At 52.0% G+C, this 27689-nt stretch overlaps 1 protein-coding gene across 2 annotated transcripts in view; it reads left to right on the forward strand.

Annotated features, from left to right (window-relative positions):
* SYNE3 (spectrin repeat containing nuclear envelope family member 3) overlaps positions 1–27689 on the forward strand; it is a 99529-nt gene that overhangs the window by 4131 nt on the left and 67709 nt on the right. Inside the window, exon 1 of one of the 2 annotated variants that reach the window (XM_087447984.1) lies at positions 1731–3216. The exons of the other annotated variant lie outside the window; for it this stretch is intronic. The gene's annotated coding sequence lies outside the window, so the exon portion shown is untranslated. Of the gene's footprint in view, positions 1–1730; positions 3217–27689 lie in introns of those variants that run through there. 2 annotated transcript variants of the gene reach the window in all.

Genomic DNA, 27689 nt, shown 5'->3' on the forward strand with positions numbered 1-27689 from the left:
ATCAGGACTTCACTGCCATACCCAGGCTACTACTGTGGCAAGGTCCACAGCCGCCTCCTCGGGACAGGCAGGGAAATGGGTGGTATACCTGAGATTAAACTGATGTGACCATTTTAATTTTAAAAAGTCGGAAGAGAGCGATAACATGTGATGACTGCACACTTGTAGAACTTCCATGAGCAGAAACATCGTCAAAGGAAATATTTAAGCGGTGCTTAGCACCTCTTTTCCTACGGGAAGCCCTCCTAGGAGAGCTACTTGGCCTCCTCCTACTCTCTGCAGGGCATGCTTGATATATTCATAAGTTATCAAAACAACGTAGGGCCGTGGGTATGGTGATTTCTGTTTTTCAGTTGGGGAAACAAGTTCAGAGAGGTTAAATGTCTTGCCCCAAATCACGTGGCAGGAAAGGGATGGAGCACGAGTTTCACCCAGAGGGAGAACTGAAAAGACAAGAAACTTTTCTCAGTGTGCTGTGTTGTGAACACAAACTTCACTCCTGCGAGGCTGAAGCTCCAGCGGCCCAGCCTGGCCCAGCCCGAGGGCAGCTGGGCGTTGTCCTCCCAGCTGTCAGGTCGCAGAAGGCTCTGAAGGCTGACGGCTCTAACTGCCATGCTTCCCTCCTGGTGACCGAGCTTGCTCTGTTTGCGAGAAGGGCAGCAGTGCACTGAGAATCGGGAGGATCTGTCCCATTTTGAGCCCTGCTGCTTTCAAGGCTCGCTTTGATTCCTGGTCACATTCTCCCAGCCCAAACCAAAGGTGTTCTTCAGGCCTTCGCTCTGCAGAGGTGTCTGGCACGGCCAACGGGGCTCAAAGGGCCGGCATGCCAGGACTGATGCTTCCGGTGGTGGTTTTCCTGAAGTGCAGTGGGCATGGAGGCCGCCGTTGTGTCTCGGCACGTGTGCTCACCTGGGCAGTGGAGAGCGGGCCGGGTCCCAGCCTGCTCTGTGTCCTGTGCCAGCTGCAGCTCTGTGAACTCCTTTCTCATCTGTCTGACGGGGCTGGTGATACCTCCCCATAGGGCAGGGCTTATGTGAGAACCTGATGGGAGAGAGCTTTACACAAATGAGGTAGCTTTCAGAGACTAGGAAACAATCCCTTACTGTATGTGCCCGGAGAGATGGTGTGTGCCGTGTTCTAGAAGTATTTAGAAGTGACAGCTGCAGGGGAGAATAAGAGAATGCCAGAACCAGCCGGAGCCTTAGAGCTGATCTCATCTGAACTTATAATTTTACTTGTGGGGAAACTGAGTCTCCTTGAGCAGAAATGACTGGCCCAAATCTCTCAGGTGCCTTGGGGTCCACCTGGGACCTGAGACGTGTCTTCTGGCCTCTGGGCCAGTACTCTGTCCCTTACAACCGCCTTTCCTAAAAGTCTGTTTCCTTAGCATTCGTGATGTAACACCACTTGGGATGGTTACACAGTGAAATGAGGAGGCTGATCTATTTTCGGGGTTAGGCCCACCTGGTCATTACTGAGGCATGGGTGGAATAGGGTGGACCACTGTTGCTGGTTGAACTCTCATTAAGCCAAGAGTTTTATTTGAGATCTGAAAAGGGCTGAGCCCCTCCCAAGTGACATTTGCTGAAGTCATACAGCAGGCTGACTCACTGGGGTAGCCTCTTTCCTCCTTGTTTCAAAGGCTTGACCCTTCTGTGATGATGGGAGGAGCCTCCAGTCCATAGACGCATCTGACCTTCTCCTGGGCCAGTTTTGGTTCCCTGCCCTTTAAAAAGGGCGGTTGGAGTTAGGAGATCTCTAAGGTGCCTCGAGGTCTGGATATTCTCTCATCTGCGAAGCACAGCCTCGCAGTGGGTGTTTGGGGGCCTCGAGCCTGGCTGCTCGAGGGCCAGGTCACTTAAGCAGGTGACTCCCTGCCTATCTGCCCCCAGTGGCTGTCCCTTGTTCCGAGGATTAAGTCCCAAGCCCCCGCCTGCCTGGCTGGCAGTTCATGCTTTCTACCACCTGGGCTACCTCCCGGTCCCATGAGGCCACAAACGCATCCTGATCTTTCCAGCTCTAGACCTGGGCTCCAGCTGTTACCTCCGCCCAGCGGTCCTCCCCCTGCTCCTCCCCATCAATACCTGGCTAGACATCACCTCCTCCGAGAAGCCCTCTTCACCCACCCCCGACAGGGCTGGTCATTTCTGTTTTCATGTTCCCATTGCACTTGGCACATAATACTTAATTTTCAGTTTTGCATCTGATTCTCCACTGAACCATGACCTCCTTGAAAGCAGGTACAGGATTATCCATTCTCACATCCCAGCCAGAGAGAAGTTATCATTATTTTTTAATTAAAAGGCATTATCCTTGAAAACACACTTTAAAACTCACAACCACCCTGAATGAAGTAGACGGGGCAGATCCTAGTGATGCCCAGGACACAGAGAAGGAAGGCGAGCTCCAGAGTCGTGAGCGAGGCTGAGGAGAGAAGATGGGGTGCCCGTCATCTCCCCTGTGGCCCTCTTCAGGGGGCTGTCCTCTTGGACAACTGTCCATTTTCCTGGGCTCTCTGGGGCCCATCCTGGAACTGTGACCATGTCTCTTGGCCTCTCAGGGACTCACATCTGACATTCGTGTTCTCCCGAGCACGCCATGTTTTCCCACTTGGGACCCCTCTTCTTGCTCTTCCTCTGCCTAAAGAATGCCTCCCCCACACCTTTCCGTGGCTGCTCCTTCTCATCGAGATCTCAGCTCACAGTCACGGCCTCCAGGGGACCTTCCTGCTCACACAGTAGCCACCATCCCCCCACCAAGCCCTGACCCATCACCCTGTTTCATTGTCTCTCTAACACTTGTTACCACCTGAAATTATCTTGGTTGTTTATTTGCAATCGAGTTTATCCTCTGTCTCCTCTACTGGAACATAAACTCCATGAGGGCAGGGAATTATTTCTGTCCCCGGAGTCTAGCCATAGTAGCTGCTCAATATATATTTATGGAATGAAAGAATGAATGAATGAATGTATAAATTGATGGGGTGCACTGGGTGCCATCTAAGATTCCTTGCATGGTTTAGCATAACAGCTAGCACCTACTGAATGCCAGCGTTGTTCTAAGTGCTCACTGCATTTTCTTTTCATCCTCACAGCAACTCAGTGAGGTATGCTCTGATGTTCCCATTTTACAGAGAGGTTAAATAACCTGTCCTCAGCTGCTCAGCGGTGGAGCTGGGAATTGAGCTCAGACTTGCTGATCCCAGAGCTCATGCAGGTGAGCGTCAGTCTACACTGGCCCTTCCACGCTGGGGTGCAGTGGGCAGGAAGTGGTGAGTCAGACCTAGAACTTGGGCCTCCTCACTTTGCAGCTAGTTCTTTCTCTGCAACCCCCAATGGCTCCCACATGACCAGGCCATTCCTCAAAGGAAATCCTTTCTGTGTGGCCAGTGTCACATGGGTCCAGGAATGCCACAGGTTTTCCAGAGCCAGGGACCACCCTGGAGCACTCCACCCTGTCCACCTGGCCACACCCTTATCTCGCTTGGTCCCAAGGAACTCCATCTGCAGCCTGCTCACTAGCTGTCAAGGACTTGGTGACCACAAGCCGGCCGTTGTGGGTTGGATGTGAGCCAGCTGGGGTTGCCAGGTTAAATTCCTTTATTCAAGACCAGGCAGCAATGGAGCCTGGCTTACATAATTTGCCTATTTATCTGTTTGCTGGTTTCAGACTCAGGTTTGCTCAGAAATAATTTTAGAAAATAAATTTTTAAAAACTTCCATCTTGCGGTGTCCCTTGTCCCCACTTCTTTCTGGGTGAAACCACCTGAATGTGGCAGTGGGGGGCATGCCAGGTGGTCCCCGTCGCAGGCTTTGCTTGTCGATGTGCTCCTTTTCAGAGGTGAGGGGATGGCCCCGTAACTTCCTGCATTTGTCCCCCACAGGAAGCAGTGGGGTTAGTCAGCCAGCTCAGGTGGAGCCGACTTTGGTTTGGAGCCAGAGAGGCACGTGTTCGCCGCTGGGATCTGGGCCCTTCCGCCTGGAAGCTGTGAGCCTTGGGCAACCGCATTCCTTCCACGTGCCGACACCGCCTGAGATGGGCACAGGAGGAGGACGCCGAGGCGCGTCCCTGCCCTGAGGGTGGAGGAATCTGGGGGATGAGATGGGCGCTTTAAACAGACTGTCCCATCCTGGGGGACGATGGCTTGGAGAGAGGAAAGCTCAGGGGCTGGGAGGGGCCCCAGAAAGGACCTTTAATTTTGTTGGAGGGCACAGTTTCTGGGCCTCAATCCCCTTCTCTGTAAAGTGGGGGGACATACACTACACTCCTCACCAGGCTGGGTATGTGGGAGCATGCGTCGCAAACTGCAACCCCCACCTGGAGCTAAGGGGTCATTAGTGTGGTTAGTTGAGCCCACAGCAAGGTGTCCTCTGTCTTCCTATGCAAAGCACAGTTAGACCTTCCGCTTGGGCTGAGTCCTCTCTGCTCCTGGGCCTGAGTTTGGGGCCGGCAGCCTGGAATGGTGGAAGCAGACAGACCTGGGCTGGGACCCCGCTTCTGCCACCTGTGCTGCAATCTTGGCAAGTCGCATAACCTCCATGAGCCAGGCATACTCTCCTGTCCGATGGGGCTGGTCCCGCATCCCTGCAGAGTTGCTGTGAGGAGCAAATGTGATCACAGATGTAGAGGAATTCCCGGCCCCAGGTGGGTGCCTGGTCCCCGCAGTTCTGCTCTTCAATTTCCAGCTTCTCCGAGCACTCCCCGTTTTCCCGAGGTGCTCCCTAGTGGGGGAGGTGACTTTGGTGACAATGTGGGTCACTTGGAAGGGAGCTCGGCGCTTCCGCCTGCCTCTGCCCTCAGCACGCACAGTAGGTGAATCGGCACAGCTGCCGGTGAGTCAGCCCTTGGCTGCGGGGTTCTTGGCCCAGGCCCATGCTCCGGCAGGTCCGGGGGGTGTGATGGGCTAGAGTCAACCCAGCCAAGCCTGTCTCCCTTTGGAGGCCTCTTTTATTGGTGTGTGCAGGGTGCAGACCACATATCTTGATCACTCACGTCCCCCCCAGGGTCCCAGCCATCCCTAACAACCAATGTGACTTTCTTCTTTTATAGAATTGACTATGGAAAAAAAGTCAGTGTCACCACACTGGGCCCTCCTGTCTTTCTCCCTGCCCTGGGCATGGGGTCCTCCTCAATACTGTGCAGGGGCTTAAACTAGGTCAGATCTCTGAGTTTGGACCAGGACTACGAGTAACTGACGGGATGAACTTGGTGGCACAAGTTCAGAGTGACGGGGACTCCCTTCTCCATCTTCCTTTGGACTTTTCATCCTTCTGATTGTGCAATGTTCTCATAATCACCTGGGACCCACTTTAGGATAATGCGTGAATCTCTGGACATGGGGCTGCTTATCTGTAGTTTTTAAAAGCGCCCAGATGATGCTAATGCACAGGGATGGTTGACCTGCTGGACTTGGTCAGGAGAATGTCTCCGAGTGGTGCTAATCTGGGTCTGACAGCTCCCTAACACTTGCCCATCTCTCTAACCACGAGCAGCCGCAGGTGCAAGCGAGCAACAGCACCAGAGAGAGTTAAATAAACGGTGTTTATATTCATTGTATTTATTCCTTATGATGTTCTATACATGGCAATTGAGCCTCACCCCGGTTTTCTATTTAAGGCAAAGATAAAAAGTCTCCTTTTAAAATAATTTAAGGTTAAATGGGTTGAATTAAAAAAAATTAATGAGGGGGCCGGCCCGGTGGCGCAAGCGGTTAAGTGCGCGCGCTCCGCTGCGGCGGCCCGGGGTTCGCTGGTTCGGATCCCGGGCGTGCAACGACGCACTGCTTGGTAAGCCATGCTGTGGCGGCGTCCCATATAAAGTGGAGGAAGATGGGCACAGATGTTAGCCCAGGGCCGTCTTCCTCAGCAAAAAAAGAGGAGGATTGGCGGATGTTAGCTCAGGGCTGATCTCCTCACAAAAAAAAAAAAATAAAAAATAATTAATGAGGAAAAATAATAGTGCAGACGTCCCCAGATGTGGCCAGAATCATGGATGTGATGCACAAATGGCCGAGGTGTCTGAGAACACGGAACTAGAGGTGCCCCTCCAGGCTCCACATCCTGTTGGATCCGAGGGACCCTCACCGTGAGCTGCCTCACAAGAAGAACAGATAACCAGGACTGTTCACACCAGTCACCTGGACCCAGGGGAGCCAGGGTTAGCAGATTTGAGGGCACTGTGCATAACAAAAGGGTTTCCCAGTCTTGCTATACTCAGAACCCCCACCCCCACCCCGCCACAGGACAGTCCGGCTGGCTCTCTCTGCAATGCATTGCCCGGTCTCCACCTCCCCCGGATCGTATCAGCAGCTTGAGAAGCTCCCTGTCCAGCACGCAGGGTTCTTTTCTTGGAGACATTGCTGCATAAACTTGGCGAATGCAACATCAGGCCCTCAGCATCCACGGGGCCCTGGCACTCCCGCTGGCACATGGGCAACCAGGCCATGGAGGAGCTGCTGTGCCAGGGCAGCACCCAGCAGTGCTGGCCCCAGGCCTGACTTCTCAGATTGAGAAGGGCCCCCACTCCCCGCCCCCAGATCTTTAACTCTCTAGAAGGGAGGGAATGGAAACGAAACTTCAGGGAATGGACCCTGCCTGGCTGCTTGTGTCTGGGGGCACAGACCTGTTTCACTGGGGAGTTGCCCCGTGTGCCTTCTTTCTGAGTGGTTGCGTGAGGTTCCTGTTGTCTTTTAACTGGACATGTCTTTAACTAAGGCTTCACACCACGGCCCCCCGGGAGGGTGGAACCCAATCCAGGATCCAGCCATGAGTCAGATACTATCTTGGAGGTCATGGGTAGGTGACTCCGATAGAACATCCCTCACCTTAATGGCAAATGCCACCTAAAAGTCTATAAGTAAGGGAAATTCCAGAGGGAAACCTTGATGAAGACACAACTCCCAGCATTTGGAAAACTTTGATCAGCCCATTCCGGACATCAGGGATTGCTACTATTTGCTGAAAGGAATAGTATGGAATCTTCTAGATTCCTAGACCTGGAGGAATGCTGTGCTGACAGGCAGGGTTGGAGTGAGGTAGTTTTCTTGAGCTGATCAATAGCCTCGGTCCCTGGGGCTTCTAGAACAGAGGTCGGCAAACTTTTTCTGTGAAGGAACAGATAGTAAATATTTTGGGCTTTATGGGCCATACAGTCTCTGCTGCAATTATTCACTTCCATTGTATCTAGAAAGCAGCCATTGACACTATGTAAGTGAGTGGGTGTGGCTGTGTTCCGATAAAACTTTACTTACGGACACTGGAATTTGAATTTCCTGTAATTTTCACCTGTCACGAAATATTACTCTTCTTTTCATTTTTTTTTTTTTTTTGTGAGGAAGATCAGCCCTGAGCTAACATCCATGCTAATCCTCCTCTTTTTGCTGAGGAAGACTGGCTCTGAGCTAACATCTATTGCCAATCCTCCTCCTTTTTTTATTCCTCCAAAGCCCCAGACAATTGTATGTCATAGTTGCACATCCTTCTAGTTGCTGTACGTGGGACGCCGCCACAGCATGGCCAAGAAGCGGTGCGTCGGTGCGCGCCCGGGATCCGAACCCCGGGCCGCCAGTAGCGGAGCGTGCGCACTTAACCGCTAAGCCACGGGGCTGGCCCCTCTTCTTTTGATTTTTTTCAGCCATTTAAAAATGTAAAACTCCTTGTTAGCTGGAGAACTGTGCAGGCAGTGGGCCGTGGTCTGCAGCCCCCTGTTCTAGAAGCCATCTCTGCAGTGGAGGGTGGGCCTTGCAGATTTGAGCAAGTCACTGTTCTAATAATTTCAGTTCTTAAGAATGTAGTTCTGAAACAGGTCTCAATCTTGCGTCTGTTGGTTAAAATAGAGCCTAGTGTTAATTAATTAGTTCATTCTTTCAGTGAATATTAATAGTCTAGTGGTGCAGAGGGGAGGAAACTGGAGGGAGAAAACTTGTCTTATGCTGGCTGTGGAACCTTGGGCAGGTGGCTTAGCGTCTCTGAGCCTCAGTTCTTTCATCTGTAGAGGCAGCAGTAGTGGGACCTGCCACATCAATGAAATAATCAATGCAAGACTTAGCACATACCTGGCACACAGCACTCTCTCCATGAAGGTTAGCTGTTTCCTCTCCCCTCTACAAAGAGTTTGAGAGTAAAGATAGATGGAAATGCCTTCTCCCTTTATTCAGCAACTCTGCATAGTAGATCTTATTTGGCGCTTTATAGAGAAGGAGGCCCAGAGAAGTTACGGAGCTTGTCCAAGGTCACAAGCTAATAGTAAATGGTAGAGCCAGAAGACTGGGTGACTCGAAAGACCTAGCCCTTTCCGTGCGATGCCCTTGCAGGGGATCCGAGGGGAGATTATATCTGTTTACCTAGGTGCTTGCCGAGGGGATTAATTTAATCATCAGCATCTTTCCCATTAGAGGCGGGCTCTTGTAACACCTCCATGCTGTGCCTCAAATTCTTGGGGAGACCAGCATCGTTTGGGGGACCTCACAGACCTCCAGCAGCTCGGAGAGGTGTCACGCTGCGGGTTTGCTGTGAATGTCTTAGGGGGAACTCGATTGCTCTACGCGAAGCTCTGGTTTAGAAGCCCCAGCTTGGAAACAGGCATCTGGGGAAGACTTGAAGTCTTTCTGAGTCCCCATGGGAGAGAACATCTCTGGTATGTGAGTGTCTGCAGGGCTAGCGGGGAAGGCTCTAGAAGGTTCTGGAAGACAGGATTCAGGGTAGCTGCTTTTGACGAATGGAATCATCAGGGTCTTGGGAAACAAATACCAGAGGTGAGCTCCTGACCAGTTTTATGCCTTGGTTTTCCTTTCTGTAAAATGCAGATGTAAATGTCAGAATTAGTTGCCTGTGGCTTGAGCACGTGTCTGCTGGGCGCCTGCAATGGGCCTCTCTCTGAATGCACAAGGGAGGGCTGGGGAGGAAGCTGACCTTGGATCGGGGAGGCCTCCGGAGATAAAGCTCAGACAAGGGAAACAGTGAAGGGATCAGAGAGCCTGTGCAGCTGCGATTACCAGCCCAGCAGGGGAAGGTGGGCTGGGCCCGGTTTCTGCAGCCCTTGCCCTTGTCTGAAGACGTAACCAGAGAAGGGAGGACACACAGGCGTTACTCACTGGTCTGCTGTCCCGTCTGTAACCTGGAGCATCTCCCTCTTGGTTACCTGAGGACAAGGTGCTCTGGACACAGGTGCTGGAAACCCAGCCCCCACCTGTGAGTGGCTGGGGGTCGGGCATCAGGAGTGCATAGGGGAGGGGTGTTGGGAGCAGACATGAGGGCGGATGTAAGTTGACCAGCTGTCTCCGATTTGCCCGAGACTGAGGGGATTCCTGAGACCTGGGACTTTCAGGGCTAAACCTGGGGAAGTCCATGGCAAGCTGGGACAAGTTGGTCACCTTAGGTCAGTTGGAGTCACGCTACCCTGACCGCGGCACTGGGCAGTCGGGGTCAGGGGTGGACAGTGTAAGAGAGGTCATCTCCCCACCCCGAGCCTCAGTGCCCCTCAGATTTGATTGCCCCTCCTCCGTGCTCCCAGAGCCCCTGTGCACAAAGAGTCACGGACTCTGCTGTCCCCCAGGTCTGTGAGCTCCTGAAGACAGAGACCACCCTGTCCTCAGGCTACCCCCTGCCCGTCCCAGAGCACAGAGTGTTTAGTAGATGTTGTGGGATGAATGAATGAGGGGCTGAGGGTCTCCACCTGCATCTCCACACTGGGGACAGATTACTCAGATGCCAACTCATACTTTGCTACTTTGCATGTGCTGTTCCGGCTCCTGCATGCCCTTCCCTCCCGTGGCCACCTCCTCTGTGACTCCTCTCACGACCGTCCCTGGCCACAGGCTGAGTGTCTCCCACCCCCACTGTGTCCCCTCTGCACTGAACTCCCTAATTGGGCTTCTTTGTTTATGCATCTTTCTCCCCACACACTGTGAGCTCCTCAGGGGAAAGTCCCCAGTTTAGTATTTTCTCTGCTCTACTTGGCACCTGGGGGCCCTGTAAAGGTTTCTTGAAAGAATGAATGGTCATTCATTCACTCACGAGCTCCTCGCCGAGGGCCTACTGTGTGCCAGGCACTGTCCGGGCCAGCGGGGTACAGTAGTGGAAATGACTGGCAAAGTCTTTGCTCTGATGGAGCTTACATTCTAGAAGGATCTAGAACCATCTAGATTCAGCAAGCTAGCAATAAGTAAACAAGACTATATCAGAAGGTCCCGTGTGCTCTGAAGAAAATGCGAAGGAGAAGGCGAGTCACGAAGCCCCTGACAATTGCTAGCAGGCTGGGGTGGAGGCTGCTGCTCCATGGAGGGGAGATGGCTTTCAGGCTCAGCACATGTGGTGCCCTTTCTATGGTGGCAGAGGGCATGCACCTTCCCCTGGGTGGTGGCAGCCCCGCTGTTGAGTGTGGTCGACTCCAGGGTGGTGGCCTTTGCCTTTCGTGCAAAGCCTGTGGGCCGTCAGTCCCTTCAAGGAGATCCATCACCGCCAGCATCATGCGAGAGAATAGATGGAAAAAACACATTTTAGAAAGTCAGACGGTGTTTTGTGCCTGGTGTGGGAAGCCGAGTGTGTGTCTGCACCCCCTTCCCTCCCAGGCTGGGTGTGCAAAGAACGGGGCTCTCGTGCTGACCGCCCCACTCCCCCAGCTGGGGGGATGACCTCACTGGGGCAGAGGCAGGAAGGGCCACGGGCTCCATAAGGGACTTTTGGCAAGAACCCGGGAGCCCAGGTTCCTCCAGAGGCAAAAGAATGAAACTCCCTCCCAGCCCTGGTGCTGGGGGCTGTCACAGAGAGGGTCAGAGGGGACAATGAGAGTGACAGTGCTTGGTGATCCCCCAAGCCCTGCACACAACAATGGGGTATTGTCCACTGGGGCTGATGGGGAGCTCAGCCCCAGACACAGGCCCGCCTGGACCGAGGAAGCGGCCGAGGCCGGCCGGCCAAGGCGCCCCGTGCTCGGGAACACCTGCTCCCGGAGCCCGGCGGGGCAGCTTCTCCTTGCTGCCTGGCGCGGGCAGCCTCTGGCGCTGAGGTCCGGGGCGTTCGGGCTGCACCTCTGAGTCCACAAGGGAGTCGCCCACCCCTGCTGGCAACGCCCTCACGTTGCGACCCCAGAGAGTGGAGAAGCAAGTCAGTCCCCAGGCCTGATGCCCTTGGCTGCACACAGACACGTCTTAAACCTGGCGTCTTGAAGCCCTGGCAGCAACAGGCATGTGCTAATTATAACCTCACAGCCTGTTAACCAGCGACCTTGGACTCCAGGGAGATGGAGGTTACCAGGGGAGGGTCTCAGGGGTGCTCTGAAGCGTCCAGATATAAGGCAGGGTGTAGTGATACAGAGGAAAGACTTCTCGATAGCTCAGTGGACATCACCTTGCAGCTACAGCAGAATGAGGATGATTTTAAACCTCTTGGGCTCTGCTAAGGGAGTGCTGGGGAGAACGAGGCAGCAGGGTTACTTGCTGTGTGACCTTGGGCAGTTCCTTAACCACTCTGAACCTTGATTTCTTTATCTATAAAAAGAAGATAAAACTCATTCCTACTTAACAGTGGGTTGGAGACCTCAATGAGCTGATGTGGATGAACAACTAACACAGTCCCTGACATCTACTAGGTTCTTAGCAATGTTAGCTTGCAGCCCTCTAACCCCTGAAAAATCCTGGAGGGCTTCCTGGAGGCAGTGATGCCAGAGTTGATGGGTCAATGTAGCCAGGCAAAGAAGAGCTTCAAGGGGAAGAGCTGATGGGTGAATGTAGGTAGCCAGACAAAGAAGAGCATGGAGGGGAAAAGCCCTAGGGAGCTCCTGCTGCAGGGAGAGGAGGTGGGAAGCGGTGGCAGGTGAGGCTGCAGAGCTGGATGAAGAAGGGCTTCAACTCTGCATCGTGGACTTTCTCGGGTGGGGGCTGGGGAGCACTGGAGGGTTTAAGTCAGAAAGTCCCTTGACCCTGAGCCCTTAAATTCCCCTTTCTGCCAGAAAGAGGGACTCTGGTACCTCTGCCTCCTGCAAGACTGGCAGACTTCCTGGGGAAGGAGTCGAAGCGCCTGGTCCCTGAGCCTCCAGGGCCGGGCGTGGGTTTGGCTCCGCAGGAAGTCTGCCAGAACTCCCATTTGGAATGGACCCTGCCTTCCTTGGACTGTTCTTCCCACGGCTGAAGGGCCTTTTAGTAACCAGTTGTTCTGTGTTGTTTCGTAAACCAAACCTGAACACCTGGGAGGGCATTTTTCTTAGCTGGAAAGTCAAGCCTGCTGGGCTTCCTGGTCGGCCTTGTTCCTGGGGGTGACATAGGCCCAGGGTCAACAGGATCTGGCCCATGTGGGTCCCTGTGGGGCTGAGAGGGGGCTTCTGTGCATTGAGGGCCCACCTGCCCCAGGCTCATTGCTAGGCCTTTGTGTGCTCCTTGGTGCCATTGTTATCCTCACTTTACAGACAAGGAAACTGAGGAACAGAGAGGTTAGTAAACTTGCCCACAGGTCACACAGCTACTGGCTGGAGAAGCCAGATTCAGTCCCAGATTGGCCATACTTCAAGGCCTCTACCTTTTCTGTACAGCATAATAGGAATGCTAGGCTTAATACTCATTTTAACTTATTTTGAACAACTAACAGAACTGTGAAATCTCTTAATTTGTTATTACAATGTAACTTTACTTTAAAAAACTGTTACTATCACCTTAAGGAAATGGAAATTTTTAAAATGTAGCTATGACTCCACTGCTCTGAGAGAACTCTACTTTTTTCCATATTCCTTTCTGTCTTCATCTTTTTTGACACAGTTTTTGCCTAATTTGCACAGCAGGGTTGGCAAACTACAGCCCACTGGCCAAATGCTGTGTGTTTTTGTAAATAAAGTTCCTGGCCCACAGCCACGCTCATCATTTACACATCGTCTGTGACTGTTTTCACACTACGTTCACAGCCTTGAGCAGTTGTGACAGAGACCATATGGCCTGCAAAACCTAGATTACTTACTCTCTGATCTTTTCCAGAAGAAGTTTGCCGACCCTGGTCTAGAGTGCAGAGAGTTTTGCACCATGCTCTTTTGTTCCATGGTGTTAACTGTCACATTTCTCATCGTGACTGGCCCAGAATATTCCATGGAATGCATATCACAAACTTTTCTTAACCCTTTCCTTTTTACTGGACTGTTAGATTGCATCTTTTTTTTTCTCCGTAGAACTGTCACATGTGCAAATTTATTATTTCTTTAAAACACTTACATAACGCCTACTGCTTACCAGCACTGTTCTGAGAACTTGACCAATATAACTCACGTAATCCTCAGATCAGCGATAAGAAGGTCATATTATTATTACCCCCATTTTACAGATGAGAAAGTGAAGTCAGAGGAGTTAAATCCACTCGGCCAAGGCCGCGTGGTTTTTCAGCGGCAAAGTTAGGTCTGAATCTCCTAGGTAGGCCAGTTTCAGAGTCTCAGCAGCTGTTAGGAAGTGTCCCAGGAGGGGCAGGCCTTTGTGACTATGTGTGAGGGCGGGGGTCCAGGGCAGTGACTCACCAGGAGGGAGCCCCACCCTGCCCAGCCCAGCCCAGCCCAGCCGCCCCACATCACCCAGGTTTGGTTATTCTCTGGCCTTCCTTGTTACAAGCCAGGCAGCTAGGGCCATGTTACCATAAACTTTGTTTCTTTATGGAAAATGGCCCTGAAAAGAAGGCTGCTGCTGATGCTGAAAAGAAAAATGTCTCCTGGTCAGAAAAATACCGTTTAGGTGTAATAATATGAGAGTAGATTGGGGCTCCGCTTTGTGGCCAGAGGGGTCCAGGGCTTGCTTAATTGTTAAATAAATGATCAATTTGCAAATGTTCTAGTTGGACTGAGAAAAACAACAAAAATAAAAAATGCAACATAACTGTCCAGCAAAATGGCAATGATTAAGGAAAGTTTGTGACATCCGCCCCATGGAATATTCTGAGTGATTTACAATGAGAAATGTTAATGATTACCACCATAGCTTGCACGTGGCAAGCTTAATTTTAGTCCTCCCTGAGTCAGGGCGTGTTCGGGAAGCTGATGGGACCTGCAGACCTCACCAGGAGAACAGGTCAAAATCCCTGGTCCGCGGAGACATTTTGAAAAGTGAATCTAGTGAGTGCTTCCCACAGGACATCCATGAACTGGTGGATTCTGGAAGGTCTCAGGTTGAGCAATGCCGTGTCGTAGACATTGGGGGGGTGGGAGGGAGACCACGCGTGCCGTGAAGGCTGAACGCTGTGCCCGTCTTCCGGAGGAGAGGAGGGAGACTCTGAGCTGGCAGGTCACCCAAGAGCGCGGGATCTGGTGGGTTTTGTTCATCTCTATGGTCTTCAGCTCCAACCATGTCGTCAGGTGCAGAGTAGGCGTTGAAACAAGATTCGTCATTAGAGGCGTTAAGCGTCTCCCAAGCTTTGGAACGGTGGGAAATCAGGCCTGGGGCCGTTCTCCTTTAGAAGATGAGACGAGCCCAACCCAGCTCTCCGCCTGTCACTCCGGGGCCTTTGAGGACATGCCCTTCATCTTTACCGCCTGACCGGGTGGAATGAGAAGGCACAATGCGGAGGTAGTAAGAGTGAGCGGGGTAGTTCTCAGCTGTCAGTTCCTGGAACCCCGGGCCTAAGGCCCCCGCAGCTGGGGTCCCTGTCTGGCCTGATTCATTTCGAGCCATATCCCAGAGAGGCCTGCTGGGGAGGTGTCGCCAGGCCCATCAGCGGTAACCCGAGCCATGCATGCCTCCCGGGCTTGTCCCCACAGCCTGCATGCTCACTGCAGAGGGGCCAGCCTGGGCCGCGCACCTCCAGTCTAAGCCACTGGGGTTCACCCCCGACCCTGCCTGCCTCTGCAGCCAGTAGGGTGTGTGATGGGAAATCCTGTTCTGACTCAAAAAGGAACCTCCCCCTTCTTCTGCCTTCCTGACTCACTTCCTCATTTTGCTGACCATTTTGCAGCATGGCTGGAGCCAGACAGGCCTGGGCCTGCTCCCGACTCTGTGCCTCACTAGCTGTCTGACCTGGGCAGGAGAGTTGGCCCCTCTGAGCCTCAGTTTCCCCATCTGTCAGGTGGCGCAGTCACCCTACCTTGGCGGGTAATGGACGTATAGCATCTACCCAGCGCCTCTGCACAGCAGGTGGCCTCACGTGTAGGAACTTTGGTGACATTTTCCCCAACCCACAGGAGCCTCCTGTGGCGTCCGAAGACCCATGGTGACCTTGACACCCATCCAGGGCAATCATAGGGTCACAGGTGAGCCTGGGGTGGGGACAGGGTAGGAGCAGGCAGGACCCTTGTCACCCACCAGACAGCGCTGGCCGTGTGCGGCTGGAACTTTGCTGGGAGAGTGTCCATGAGGACAATCTTCAAGCACAGACACGACGGGAAGGATGGCAGCTGCTCGCCACAGCTCATCAGGTGTTTGCACGTTCAGTCAGTGGTTGAGAAAAGATGCTTTGATGTGAACTCTTGGCCCTTTTTTTGAAGAGCAGGTTTCTAATAAAAAGGATGCATTAGCGTTAAATGGCGCTTTACAGGGCATTTCCTAGCTTGTGACCTAAGGTGATGTGTTGCAAGGAGCCTGCTTGGTCCAACGTTGCTTCCAGACGGTTAGTCAGATGCTGCCCTGGCTGCTTGCGGGTCTGTCGCTGACCAGAGCATGCCGTTCCCTCACTCACAGACCCTCACTGGCTCCCTATTGCCCACAGACTAAAGCCCGTGAGCCCTTTGAATCCCGTGCTGTTCAGGCCCACAGCCTGCCTCGCCAACACTGCTTCCTTCTGTCTCTCTTTAATTCCCAGGCCCCCTCTGCAGCCTGAACTTGGCCTTGCAGTTTTCCACCTCCTAGCTTTTGCTCATGCTGGTCCATCCACTTGTCATGCCCTTTCCCACTTCTTCTCTTATCCAGAGCCTGCTCATCCTTTGCGTCTCAGCCAGAGTGACCCCTCCTCTGTGAGCCCCTCCCTGGATCCCCTGATCAGCATCATCGCTCCACTCTCTAGGCTCCCCGAGCTCCTTGTCGTGCGCCTGTCCACCCGAGCAGCCATAACAGTTGAGAGTTCGTGGTCACGCAGACCGTGAGCTTTGCAGCCCGCAGGCCTGCGCCTGGCTCCACACTGGGCACGTCTGGATGTCAAAGTCAAATGGTCTTAGATTTGACTCCTTGTCTCCCAGCTACCTGCTCTGGGACCTTGGGCAGCCATGAAAGTTCTTGGTCTCAGTGTCCTCACCTGTAGAGTGGAAGTGAATATTAAGACCTGCCTCTCAAGCATAAAAAATATTTTTATTATTAACTCAGCAAATGCTGTTGGATTGAATTGAGTAGCTTCTCGTGGGGAGGGTTTGCTCCTCATGGGAATTCCAGACACCAAGTGATGCCTCCTTGAGTTGGGAGGCCTGGGGCCCAGGGCCGTTGGAACGCTTCTGAGGCCTCCTTAGCTTAGATTCCTCTGAGACTGCCCGGTCTGCCGGCTTACTGTGGACATGCCATCCCTGGGGGCCACCCCTGCTCCCGGCCAGCGCTCTGCCTGTCCCATCAGGCTGCTTTCAGCCTCTCTTTTGGGAGACAGAGTTTGCTTTCTGTTGGTTTCATTGTTTGACCTGAAAATTTCATGCCGTCCATGTAACGCCTGTAAGACCAGTCTGGACGCTGGAATGGTGTCGGGCTCTCAGAAGCAGTCTGGCTAAAGCCACTGGGTCAGCTGCAGCTCTGGAGTCAACAGACGCAGGTTCAAATCTCAGCTCTGCCTCTTGGGCAATAACAGTGACCAGTTCTGAGATTTTAAAGTCAAGTTATTTTTCCTCTCTGAGCCTCAGTTTCCTCATCTCTACAATGGGGACAGCGATGACAACCTTGAGAGTTGCCTTAAGGATCAAGCAAGGTAATGATGCCTGGAGAGGGAGAAGCACATTGACTGGCACCTAATGCATGCTCAGGGATTGGAAGGTACTGTTCTCCATTCTGAAACAGACCTCAGGCAGTCCCTTAGCTCCCTGCACACCATTGATAAGGTACAGGTTTTGGCTCCCCGAAAGGATGAACTTCCTTCTTACCTGAGCTGTGTGACAACAGGATAGGCTGCCTGTGGTAGGTAGTGAGCATCCATCACTGCAGTTGTGCAAGAGTCTTGGAAGCCTTTTGGGGGGTATATTTTTAAGGAAATTCAAGCAAAGACAGTTGGTTAAACTAGGTCAATTTGAATGGCCCACTTAGTTTTGGGATTCTGGTTGTTTCTTTTTTAAAAACAGCTTCATTGAGATATAATTCACATAGCATACAATTCACCAATTTGAAGTATAAAATTCTATGCCTTTTAGTACATTCACAGAGTTGTACAACCATCACCACAATCCTTTTTAGAACATTTTTATTACCCAAAAAAGAAACTCTGCACAACCCTCAATCTTCCCACCCCCCGAGCCCTAGGCAACCACTAATCTACTCTCTGTCTGTATAGATTTGCCTGTTCTACACATTTCATATAAGTGGAATCATACAGTATGTGGTCATTTGTGACTGGCTTCTTTCTTTTAGCTATTTTCAAGGTTCATCTATGTTGCATTATTCATCATTACTTCATTCCTTTTTATTGCTGAATAATATTCCATGGCATGGATATTAACACATTTTATTTACGCATTCATAAGTTGGTGGGCATTTGGTTGTTTCAACTTTCTGGGCTCTCATGAACATCTGTGTGCAAGTTTTTGTGTGGACATATGTTTTCATTTCTCTTGCATATATACCTAAGAGTGGAATTGCTGGGTCATACGGTAACTCTGAGTTTAATCATTTGAGAAACTGCCAGGCTGTTTTCCAAAGTGGCTGCACCATTTTATCATTCTCACCAGCAGCATATAAGGGTCCCACTTTCCCCATGTCTTCACCAATACTTTGTTATTGTCTGTCTTTTTGATTATAGCTATCCTAATGGGTGTGAAGTGCTGTTTCATTGTGGTTTTAATTTGCATTTCCCTGATGGCTCATGATGTTGAGCATCTTTTCATGTGCTTGTTGGCTGTTTGTATGTATGTCTTCTTTGAAGAAATGTCTATTCACATCTTTTGCCCATTTTATAATTGGGTTTTTGTCTTTCTAGAATCAAGTCCCTTATCAGATAAATGATTTGCAGAAGTTTTCTTCCATTCTGTGGGTTGTCTTTTCACTTTCTTGCCGGTGTCCTTTGAAACACGAAAATTTTTAATTTCCATGGAGTCCAGATTATCTATTTTTTCTTTTTTTGCTTTTGCTTTTGGTGTCATCAATGATCTGTGAAATCATTGCCTAATCCAAGGTCAGGAAGATATACGCTTATGTTTTCTTCTAAGAATTTTACAGTTTTGTCTCTTACAATTTGGTCTTTGATCTGTTTTGAGTTAGTTTTTGTATATGGTGTGAGGCAGGGGTCTAATTTCATACTTTTGCATGTGGATGTCCAGTTGTCCCAGCACCATGTTTTATTTATTTATTTATTTATTTATTTATTTTTGTGTGAGGAAGATCAGCCCTGAGCTAACATCCATGCTAATCCTCCTCTTTTTGCTGAGGAAGTCGGGCTCTGAGCTAACATCTATTGCCAATCCTCCTCCTTTTTTTATTTTTCCCCCCAAAGCCCCAGTGGATAGTTGTATGTCATAGTTGCACATCCTTCTAGTTGCTGTATGTGGGACGCCGCCTCAGCGTGGCCGGAGAAGCGGTGCGTTGGTGCGCGCCCGGGATCCCAACCTGGGCCGCCAGTAGCGGAGCACACGCACTTAACCGCTAAGCCACGGGGCCGTCCCCCAGCACCATGTTTTAAAAAGATGATTCTTTTCCCATTGAATTGTCTTGGCACCCTTGTTGAAAATTGTCTGTAAATATGAGAGGTGATTGTTTCTTTATCTCTGGGTCATTTTGAAGAAATGTAATGCTCCCCCTCAGAGGCACAGGATGTTTTTATACCAAGATGAGTCCTGGCCATAGCTCTGCCACTGAGCTGCGGCGAGGTCTTGGGTGGGTCTCCTTCCTTCTCTAAGCCTCAGTCTCCCCATCTATAAAATGGCACAGCTAGATAAGAGGATTCGTAAGAAGTGGTGCAACTGTAACATGCTGAGGCTCAGGGAGGTCTCTGCAGAACCTTTCATTGGCTCCTTGGGATGTCGCATCATCCTGTGAGGCCTACCCCTACAGCCTGAGATCTGGAGCTAGTTTCAAATCTGGGGGCAATTCCAACAACTCAATACCCTGGCCTGGCCCCATGAGAGCCAGCCCTGCCTTTCCAAGAGTGTTGGTATTGCCTTCATTTAATAAGCAGCCACCCTCCTCCGCACCAGCTGTGCTCCAGGCCTGGGTGTACAGAGCAGAGGAGACACAGCCTCTGCCCTCGAGGGCGACAGTCTAGTGGAAAGACAGACACATCAATAACAATCACATTGCAGCATGGGCCATGCTGGTGGGTGCTGTGTACCAAGGGCTGCAGGTGCAAGGGGGTGGATGGCAAAACACGGCTTGGCGGATAGGGCCCCAGGCCTGGCCCCAACGCGAACACTTGCTCTGGGTGGTATCTGCAGAGTGTCAGGTTGAGCTTCAGAGGACAGCACCGCAGAGAACTCTCCACAGCTCTTTCATCCGCCACCAGCAGCAGCCATTACACTCACACCTTTGGCTGTCCAGCCAGCCCTAACACGCTGCCTGGGTGGTGCAGACCACTTGTCTACGGGGAAGGTGTGGTGGTTAAGGGGCAGCCTCTGGAGGGACAGCCAAGCTGTCTGAGTTTCAATCCCAGCTCTGCATGCTTTGGGGAAAGTTATTTGACATTTCTGTCCTTTGTTTCCTTATCTACCCCGTGGGGCTAATAATAGCACCCACCTTATAGGCTATTTGTTTCCAAAGCACTTGGATTGTACACGCACAAAAACTTGAACTGTAGCTTGGAACAATGTAGCATTTACTCCAGTAGGCTATGCCGGCCTCACAATTGGTTGTTATAGCCCGTGGCTATTCATGGTAACATGGTACAATTAGCCTTTAGGTAGCCAGAACAGAGATGATCATTACAGTCTTTACATTTGGTTAGAGCAGGGCTTCTCGGCAGTGTGTATTTCCTTACTAACAGTGACTCTGTTAGAAAAAGTCCCGAGGTGAATCGGATGGGCCCCTTCCCTTCACGACAAGCTTCCAATTTAAAGCCCACCCATCACAGAAGCGATGGAAGTCAGGCGGCAAGTATTGCTCCCGCTTTAGCAGCAAGGAGACTGGAGTTTGGGAGCTCGTTGGTGGCAGAGCCTGCACCAGAGCCCGTGTTCCCTAATCCCATTCCTGGGCTCGCTCTGCCCCCAACCCATGGCCTGCAGGAAGGCTCTGATCTTGGAGTTACCGAGTCTGTGCTGATATCCACCCTTCCCCGCAACTCCTGCCTTTCTCACGTTTCCCTGAACCCGCAGCATATGTATATCTAGGACCGATAAAGCCAGAGAGATGCTTGTTCTGGTTCCACATGTCTTCCTTTTAATAAACATGAACTGAACTAACAGTTATCGAGTATCTACTAAGTGCCAATGGGGGTAGGTATTCTTTATATTTTCCAGATTTATCTATGCATTGACAAATATTTATGAGCACCTACTCATATGTGTCAGTATCTGTCCCAGGTAGCATGATCAAGACAGCAGTGACAAGATGGGCAAGGCTGGGCCCAGATGCAGCTCACATTCAAACGAGAGCAGGCTGAGAGTTCAGTGCTAAGTCGGAGGTTGTTGATTTTCAACCCTGATGCTAGGAGACCCGAGGCAGCCACACGAGTTGTTGTGCAGGAAGGAATGCAGGTCCCTTTTGAACCAGGGCCTCCCCAGCCTGTCTGGGATCCACAGGAGGATGGAATAGGGAGCTCAGAGAGCCCCACAGACATGTGAGGGACTCCGTTGGTTCATCTGTTTTTACACGCCCTTGGCTGTTGGTACAAGATGCCTGGTTTTGTCCTCAGAGAACTGCCTGTTGAAGGAGTCAGCTGGCAGTACCCTTGGAGCTGGAGCAGGGTCCTGTTGGCTGCCTGTCTGCGTCACTCAGCTCCTCACTCCCTTAGCCTCCAGCCAACAGTGCTGAGCACACCGATAGCCTTAAGGGAGGAGGTGCCTGGGAAGTGCTCAGCGCCGAGTCTGGGAGCTTGGTTAGGGTGTCCTAAATTACAAATGCAAAACTCAATCCGATGGTTTGGGACTGCGAATTAAAACCACAATGAGATACCACTACCCACCAGTGAGAAGGGCTAAGGTTAAAACAACTGAGCATAGAAGGGCATGCGGGAATCAGAATTCTCACGCACTGCTGATGGGAATGTAAGTGGTGTCATCACTTTGGAAAACAGTTCGGCAGTTTCTTAAAAATGTAAACATACAGCTACCAAATGATACAGCGACTCCACTCCTTATGTGTTTCTGCAAGAGAAAGGAAAGCATGTGTCCACATGCAGGTGTTCAGAGCAGCTTCCTTTGTAATGGCCAAACCTGCCCATCAGTGGGTGAATGGATAAACAACCTGTGTTCTAGACATACTATGGAATATTACTCACAGTAGAGAGGAATGAACCATTGATACAGGCAACAACGTGGATGTGTCTCAAGGTAATTATGGCGAGTGAAAGAAGCCAGACCAAGAGAAAAAAAAAGAATACATACTGTATCATTCCATTTTTGTAAGAATCTCCAGAAAATGCAAACTAATCTCTAGTGACAGTAAGCAGATCAGTGGTTGCCCGGGACAGGGTGTGGGCAGGAGGGAGGGATTAGAAACGGGATCAGGAGGCTTTGAGGGTGATAGATATGCTCTTTATCTTATTTGGGGTGATGGTTTTATGGGTGTATATGTCAAAAGCTATCAAATTGTACAGTTTAAATATGTGTTTATTGTTTATCAATTATACTCCCAATAAAGATGTCAAAAATAAAGGTCACCCCATCTCCGGTCAATCAATCAATAAGACGGATCTGACCCTGCCCTCCTTCAGAGAGCTCCTGTTGTTTGGGCTAACAAATATGAACAGTAAAATACGAACAGCGAGGTCCAACTGCTGGTCCCGTCCTGCGTCCATGGCTTACTAACCTTGCCGGGCCTCCCTGAGCCCGTTTTCTCACTGTAAGATGGGCCTGGTAATAGTGTCTACCTCCTCGGGTTGCTGGGAGGAGAACAGGGGAAAATCCACGTAATGTGCTTAGTAAACATGCAATAAATGATAGGATGCAGAGGTCCCTGGAGGGACCCAAGGGAGGGAGGGGTTGTAGACGGGGAGAGGAAGCTGGTTTCCCTCTGAGTGGCTGTGAGCTGAATCTTGAAAGAACAGGGAAGAGTCTGCAGGAAGGAGACGTGGAGGAGTGGGGGCAGGGGAGGACTTACCAGGCAGAACCAAGCTGGGGAGGCAGCACCCACTCTCAGCTTCTAGAAACATGGGCAGTGGGGTGCAGCTGGCGTGCAGGGACTGGGAGCTCCCTGGTGAGTTAAGACTGTAGGATTAGGTGGAGCTCCATCCTTGAGGTCTCCCAAGGAGTGCTGGCTTCCTCCTCCAGGCCAGAGTTTCTCAAATTGGGATCTGAGGAAGATTTCCCTGGAGACCATGAGTTCCATGAGAAGTTTTAAAATTTTTGTCTAATAAAAACAAAGAACTTAAAACCCTGTATTTTGGTGCAATGCTTTGAATTGAAAGACATTTTCATCTAGTAGGAAGCTCTCATTTCTACAGTCGGTGTTGATAAGAGTGGGTTCTGAGAATGTTATTGTGCAGTCATAATTTTCTTTGAAAAAGGTCTGTCCACGTGTTATTTGGGACGTGTGGGGCATGGTATGTGTGGTTATTGTGGTCAAACCTGCCCCCTTGGGCTGCGGTGCAGACAGTCCAGGGAGGGGGCGCTGGTTTGTGGGAGATGCTGAGGAAGTCAGGCCAGGTGGCCAGGCAGGTGTGGTGGGTTCAGGGGTGATGGTTGGAATCGCCCATCTGGGGGGGATGATTCCTACCTGAGAGAAGGTGTGAGGAGGCACTGGGGGCCTGGCATGTGCCGCTGATTCCAGGGCCAATGAGAGAGAGGCTGGAGGGGGTGGCATGGAGACGCCTGTCACTATCATGCTGTCACGGGTCACGTGGGGAAGGAAGGTGAGGGCAGGTGCAGGGACAAGGGTCTGACATCCCATCCTGGCAGCTCCACCCCATTGGGCCAGATCTTCTCAGGGAGGGGCCTTGGGGGCTGGAGCAGCACCTGGGTTGGTCTGGCCCCGGGCCAGATGGAGCACCCTCCTCCGGGCCCAGGGCCTCGGAGACTTCATCTACAGGACACTTGGGGTGTGGGTGGTGGTTTCCCTGCAGAGGCATGGGGTTGGGTCACAGCCTACATTGTGAAAAACTAACAACCACCTCGCTTCTTAGAATCAGAGGCCGGCTGGACCGCGTTGATTGGCCTGCCCAGCCTCACGCCTATGGTGCGAGGCACTCAGTGTCCCAGCCAGGTCTGACCCGTCCCGTGACACCCCACGCACTGCTCTCTGACCTGCAGCTGACGGCCAGTCCCTGCCTCCCCGACCTCTGACCGCCCCGCCCACACTGCCAGCAGCCTGCTGTGACCCTGTGGCCAGAGCGCCCCTCTGGACCGCAATCAGAACCCCCGCAGGGAGCCCTCCCCCTCGCGGCCTCTGATTGGCTGCCCTCCAGGAGCTAAGGCCCCACCCCTTGGAGCCACCTGCCCTGCCCCCGGGTTTAGTTAATTTCAGAGTGATTGGAAATACTGTTTAATAGTCCGCGTATCTGGGGGAGGAGCTGGGCCAGAGAGCAGAGGGTTTTCACTACCAAACACCGTTTATCAGCGATGGCGGAGCTGCTTACACATCGCTCTCAGAGCACTTGTCTTGGAAGCAGTCCCTGGCCGTCCCCTTTGTGGCTGGAATTGTAGAGCGGACCTCACAACCCTGTCACAAAGCGAGGTTTCTTGCATAAACATTTACAAGCTAGTGGACAGAGGGTAGGTTGTGGCGCCATGCAGCCTGTGTGGCTTTGGTGCAAGCCCTTAACCTCTCCAAGCCTGTGATTACCTCTAGGAAGGGATAAAGCCCAGTAATTGTTCCCAGTTCTAGATTCAGCTGCCTTGGACGGTTGTTGTAAGATTATATAAGATGATGTGAGAGTTCCTGGTTCAATGACAATTTTAGATGCTGCTGAGAGTTCCTGGCCCTCCTTTTTACACACTTTGCTCTCAGAATCCCCTGCTGCCTATGCCACATGAGAGAGAATCGCCAGGGCCATCCTGGTGCTCTGAACGATGGCCTCTCTGCAATATTGTAAACAAAAGAGAGTGTTCCCAGAATCCACTTGGAATAAGCTTTGGGATTAAAACCAGCTGCCCGCTCAGCTCTGAAATCCCCTCTGCGTATATAAGACTAAGGGTGGACACTGTGTGTGGCAGGGCAGGAATGAGTCACGGGAAAGCCGACTGAGTCACGGGAAGGGGAGCACACCCGTGCCAGGGCTCTGGGTCAGCTTGTGGTGGGGGCCCCTGGCCTGGGTGGTGGAGCAGGCACACCAGGCTGTAACTGCCTATAGAGCCTGCCATGGGAGCTGGGCTTTACTCGAGTCTGAATCCTGAAGCCTTCTGGGTTCCAGAGCAAAATGCCAGTGGGTTGGCACAGGGCCGGAGTGGCCGGACACCGTATGATGAGGCTGCCTGGCAGCTGGGGCCTTAGATGATGATGATTATTATTATTATTATTATTATTTGTGAGGAAGACCAGCCTCAGCTATCATCCGATGCCAATCCTCCTCTTTTTGCTGAGGAAGACTGGCCCTGAGCTAACATCCATGCCCATCTTCCTCTACTTTATATGGGACGCCGCCACAGCATGGCTTGCCAAGCGGTGCGTCGGTGGGCGCCCAGGATCTGAACCTGGGAACCCCAGGCCGCCACAGGGGAGCGTGCCCCTTAACCGCTGCACCACCGGGCCGGCACCAATGGGGCCTTAGATTATTGTCTCTGACACTAGATCCTTGAGTTGAGGCCCAGATTTATTCCCTGGAGTTGCCTTCCTGGAACTTAGATGCTCATCGAAGGTGACCGATGGAGGACTGGCTGCCCCAGGCTCCCTGCACGGCATGGGCAGCAGTCACTGGGGTTCTGGGGGGTCAGGCAGGGGCATGGAAGTCGGGTAGCACCAGGGTGTTTAAGAGCAAAGGCTCTGGACTCAGGCTGTCATCGGTTCCAGTCCTGCCTCTGCTACTGAACATCTCTCTGACTTTGAGCAGTGTTCTGAGTGTCCTCCATCCTCAGTTTTCTCAGCTATAAAGAAGGGATAATAAGTATCTCACTGGGTCTTTGTAGGGCAAATGAGCTAATAGCTAGAAGCCCTTTGTCATAGAGTTGGGCACATACAGAATGTCAATCCGTGTTAGCTATTATGATTATTATCATTAATCCTGGGTCCACCACTTTTTAGCAGGCTATTGGCTTTGCTGAGTCTCAGTTTCTGTCTTTGTAAAATTGCACTGGTAATGCCAGCCACATAACAGCCACTCCATGAACCTGACTTTGCCCCTCTCTTTGCTTGGGAGGGGTTTGGTGTCATGTTTTAGGGGTATTCCCTAACAGATTTGGTTAGGTCCTAAGCAGGATTCTTGGAGCGTCTGGATCATTGAATGGCAGGTGGTATTGCAGTATTTGCACATTCCCAGAGAATTTTTAAATTGCTGGTATGCTGTTGGAGGGATTGAGGCAGAGGCTGTCCCAACCTGGTCCTTATGGGGTGTCTTCCCCTCACCAGTGGCACCACAGAGCCAAGTAGGGGCTCCACTCTGCAGCCTCAGCCTCACAGGGCCCAGGAAGGGGAAGAGAGAGGAAGGAAGGGGCTAAGCCAAGTGGCCCCCAGGAGACGGGGTTCTGAGCCCCGGTTGGCAATCTGTGGACTCCCAATCGAGGCTCACCTGGCAGGCCGTCAGTGTCAGGGATTTTTGTTGGTGCCAGTATCCTGTCCCTTGTCCTGCAAGGCTGGTTCCCATGGAGACCAAATTGCAGCTTGGCTGGTTGCTCAGGGGCCAAGAATCAGGGCAAAGGCAGCTGGTGTCCTTTGTAGTCTCCAGATGGACAGCCTCTGCAGTCCTGGCCTGGGAGCCTTGCCTCCCTTTCTCCTGTCCCCTGCTCTGCCCTGGGTCACGGGAGGGCTGACCTCTCCGAGCATCGCCCAGGCCCCCCTGTGCTGGCCCAGGGATTTCTCCTGTAGCCGACAGCCTCTCTGCCCTGGCTGGGGGTGTCTCCTTTGGGGTTCCATCTCCTGCTGCTGGGTGGCTTCCAGCTCTGGGCTGGTAACATCACCTCCCCGCTTTGTCCCTCCAGCCTAGTGGTGGAAGTAGCTGATCTGTAGGTTCCCTTTTGTCTCCTGGCAGCTTCTAGCTCCTTCACCCCCGTAGAGCCAGGTCTCTCTGGTTTGCTCCTGGGCTCAGAGAGGATTCCCTCAGCCTGGTTGGATCCTGCCCATACGGGGTTGCTGTCCTCCCCTGGCAGTTCTGCCAGATGCCCCGATGGGCAGTGGAGTTGGACTTGGTTTTGGCATTGTGGTCAGTGAGGCAGGCCTGGGCTTTGGGATCCGACAGAACCAGGTTCAAATCTTAGTGCTGCCCTGATGGATGGCTCTGTGCACCAGACCGGTTCCTCCAGTCTCAGTGTTCTTGTCTACAACTGGGGGCGGTGATGGCGGCCCTGCCCACTGAACACCTGTTCCTGAGCAGGTGCCCGGTGAGTCCCACAGCATTCTAAGAGGAGGGTGCTGTTGCCGTCCCCGTGGTGGGGAGAAGGGAGCTACACCAGGCCCTCAGCTAATCAGCCGCCGAGCTCAGCCCCAGAGGAAGCCCCATGCTCTGCCTCTGCTGCCTCCCGCGTGACCCACCTCCCAGATCAAGGATGCCCGGAGGACTGAATGGGCGACTTTTACACAAGTGCCTAGCGTGATATAGGCCTTTCACCGTCTCAGAAAGGTTGGCACCCGCCTCTTCCCTGGCTGGCTTTTTTGTTAAGTCTACATCACGTTTTCCAGCACCCTTCTGGCCACCACACTCTTCTTGATGACATTTCTGCCTCCTCAGTTCACCCTGAGCCTTCCCTATGACTCCTAATTAAGTTCTCCCCTTTTGAGGAGATGGCTCAGGCCTGGAGCTCAGATTCTGGAAGCTTGGCCTCCCCCAAAGTACATCCTTACAGTCCATTCCTGGAGAAGCCATGTGCCCGGCTGTGCCCACGGGTCTGGCCCGCCTCCTGTGGACATGTCAGTCTCACAGGCTGACAGCTTTTGACCCAGGTTTCGTCTGAGCACAGGCTCAGTCTTGACTCCGCTCTATCGTCTGCACTGACTCGGCTTCTGTGTCGTCCAGGCAAGACAATCATTTCTCTTCCAGCTGCCACGTGTGATAACCACGTGGGATGCTGAAAACCGAGGCTGTTTCCTCTCGAACCGTCTCCTCCGGCAGACCAGCGCCAGCCTGAACCAGAAAGAGCCGTGTCCTCCTGCCCAGCACTCTTGCTGATTCCCCGGGGACAGCCCAGAGCCACACCCGGAGCCCCAGCCTCCTGCTGCCTGCAGCCACACCCCAGGGCTGCTTCTTGGACTTGGAAATGAAAACAGTATTTTTTTTTTAACACTTGAGCACATTTTTTTTGCCAAGACGTTTGGAAAATACATAGTTCCTTTTTTTTAGTACTATGTCCAATCTAAGAAGGACAAAGAAACTTGCCAAAGATGAGAA

The sequence above is a fragment of the Ceratotherium simum genome, chromosome 24 (assembly GCF_057802395.1).
Source record: "Ceratotherium simum simum isolate JZ-2026a chromosome 24, ASM5780239v1, whole genome shotgun sequence".
In the NCBI taxonomy this organism is placed as follows: domain Eukaryota; kingdom Metazoa; phylum Chordata; class Mammalia; order Perissodactyla; family Rhinocerotidae; genus Ceratotherium; species Ceratotherium simum.